Source organism: Puntigrus tetrazona, unplaced genomic scaffold (assembly GCF_018831695.1).
Source record: "Puntigrus tetrazona isolate hp1 unplaced genomic scaffold, ASM1883169v1 S000000755, whole genome shotgun sequence".
Taxonomy (NCBI): domain Eukaryota; kingdom Metazoa; phylum Chordata; class Actinopteri; order Cypriniformes; family Cyprinidae; genus Puntigrus; species Puntigrus tetrazona.
The window spans coordinates 12,501-15,392 of NW_025048364.1; the positions used below are offsets into that span (position 1 = coordinate 12,501).

Genomic DNA, 2,892 nt, shown 5'->3' on the forward strand with positions numbered 1-2,892 from the left:
AAGCCGTCGTTATGACTGGTTTTGTGCTCCAGGGACGCGCGTTTTAGTGACAGGTATTTTCCTTTTTAAGCAAAAGCGAACCAAATTTAGATACTTTTTCAGAAAAGCCTCAAGTCAATCAATCAGTCATTTTTTTTCTATAGCGCTTTTAACGACTCCGGTCGCATCAAAGCACTGAACAGGATAAAGCAGAAGAACACATTGACAGGGGTGTATAATGACGAGAGCGAACAGGTCCTTGTGTCTGGATGTGAGCGTCTGACTGAAGACGAGGCGTGGACATGATTTCTGATTCCTTGTGTTTCTCCAGGTCTCATCCCAGACTCCGATCATCCATTACAGCAAGTTCGAGAACGAGTGAAAGCCACGGACCGGAGACGGAGATCAGCCTCTCAGACGCCGCTTCTCTTCTCCGTGTTACTCTGAAGACCCGTCCTCTTCCTCCTCGTCCTCCTCGTCACGATTTCTAACGCTCTCAAATCAAAACGGTGAAATGATATCAAAGTGATTGTAGGCCTGAAACGCCGGCGGATGTCTTCGGTAGAGGCCAGAATGTAAAAAGATAAGCTGATTTATTTTTAATCCTCACTAGCAGACATCTTTTTCTAGTTTCATGCTAAACTCTGCATTTTTCAGAAAAACAAGCGTGTCTTGATTTAAGAATGTATGCACGCTCGTTTCCGAAAAGCAAGATGAAAATGCTTTTTTGTTGTTGTTGTTGTACATTTTAATGCTGTTTCGATTGTGACTCTGTTTCTCTGCTTTCTTATAGAGAGTTAAAAGATGACTTTATTGTTCTAGAAATACAGCATCACACGCACCGCTGTCACGATGCGTTCAGATAATGCTTTTTCCTTTTGGGCCTTTACATCGATTACGGTGTCTCCAATTCCCCTTTGCGTAACAAAACAAACTCGTGCAATCAGAGGACGAATGGATGACAGCCATTTTTTTTTGTGTGTGTGTTTTTGTCAATCCTTGCACTTTTTGTGATCGCGAACGCACGCAAAGGCTTCGTTTTAAATCGCTCTGGCTTCTGTGAACGACTTAGACGTTTGTATTTATACCGTGTTCTTATTAAAACGTGTCCTAATAAAAACAAGCTTCCACTTTTAAAGGAAACGGCTGCTCTTCGTCTCTTCGTGGGCTTGAGTGAAATTCACATCACATCCGGCGTTTTCTCGGCGCCCGGAGGAAGCGGTTTGATGTCCTCCTCGTTCCATCCGCCCGAACCCCTCGTCCTCTCCATACTAAACACCGAACCCAGCGCTCCTTTAATGAGAGATGCGAGCAGGAAATCGTTCTTCTCTGGCTCATTTTGTCTTGTTTCATGCCACCTGTTCTACGGTTGGTCTAAAGCGGCGCATTCGTTCCGTGCCGTAATTACAATACCGGCAAAAGTTGTGCATTAGGCGGGGAATCCAGCGGGGACATGCAAATGTTTGGGCAGATCCGCTGCATGTTAAAGACGAGACGAGCGCAGCCGCTGCATGCGAGATTAAAGCGAACATGAAATCAACGCTCAGCCTGTTTGCTCTCTTAATGCGTGTTTCTGCATAATTCATCAAATGATGCCGGAGAATCAGCCGTCTCTTTTATTTTTGCATCCGCCTGTCGTATAGAAAGCCATCAGATCCATGCAGAGACGTCAGATTATGGGAGTGAGAATGGTTTCATTCTAAAACCAAATCATTTATAAATTGCACTTGAAGGCTTTATGCCTTTTATTTAGGACCACTGAGATTCTTTTTTTATCAAGTCAAGCAGCCCATGAAGTGTTTCTAGTGAAACTCCACGGAGTATAAAAACGCTGTATGACGTTTCGGTGCTGAGGTGCGGGGATGATATTTAGTTGGTGATGCTGTGCTATGACACGTGCATGTATTATTTCTAATAATTAATAAAAAAATACACAATAATTCTATATTGAAAAGAAATTAAAAAGTAGTAAAGTGTAGGAAAAACTTTACAAACATGGCAGTACAATCTATAGGAAAAAATAAATAAGTTTATTTTCTCTGTATTGTTTATATTCACTGTATATTCTATATATTCACTATATATATATATTCACTGTATATATATATATATATATATATATATATATATATATATTCACTATATACTGAGTATATTAAAAATAAATATATTAAAATATTTGTAATATATCATTTAAATCATTTAAATGTTCCATTCAATATTTTTTATTTTAACTAACATTTAGTTTTCTTTTGAAAAATACTATTAAATAATAAATATTTTGACCGATATTTTTGAGGCTTTTGGTTCGTGTAATAAAGCCTTCTTATGTTTGACTGTGGTCCAGTGCTATAAAGCTGCTTCCGTATGGAAATGCAATAAAAACAAATCCAAATAGATAAAGGACAAGTGCTTCTGCAGGAAGAGCACGTCAAAAATCATTGCAATTCTTATTGCAGACTGTAAACACAATGCAACATTTTTCATAACATCAATCTGAAATGTTTCAATTCTCATAATAAACGAGTATACATATCAGGATATGAATCAATAATTTATTCATTTATTGTATATATAATAATGTATGTGTGCATACGTGCATGCATAAAATCTTTTTCAGGGTATTTTCAAGATCTTTTCATTGCAGTGAATCAATTTAATCTCTTTTCCAGTATGAATTATTAAATAAGTCATGTACAAAACGTTTGGGTGCTTAAAAAGCCATTTAAATACTGTACAAATGTCCCGAGGATGCCTGGCTTTTATTATAAGGCGAGGCGGATGACGGACAGCTGATGCGGCCAATGAAGACGCGACGTCCATTCGACGGCCAATCGCCGACTCGCGGGGCAGGGCTAGCCCGCCGTTTTATCCACACTCTCGCCAAGCAGGAGGAGAATCCCAAAAAATGAC

At 39.1% G+C, this 2,892-nt stretch overlaps 1 long non-coding RNA gene across 1 annotated transcript in view; it reads left to right on the plus strand.

Moving 5' to 3' along the window:
• Positions 1 to 864, plus strand: part of LOC122335330 — an 11,329-nt gene extending 10,465 nt beyond the window's left edge. The window contains exon 3 of the long non-coding RNA XR_006248955.1: positions 311 to 864. This is a non-coding gene — a long non-coding RNA (uncharacterized LOC122335330). The remainder of the gene's footprint in view (positions 1 to 310) is intronic.
• Positions 865 to 2,892: the final 2,028 nt, after the last annotated feature.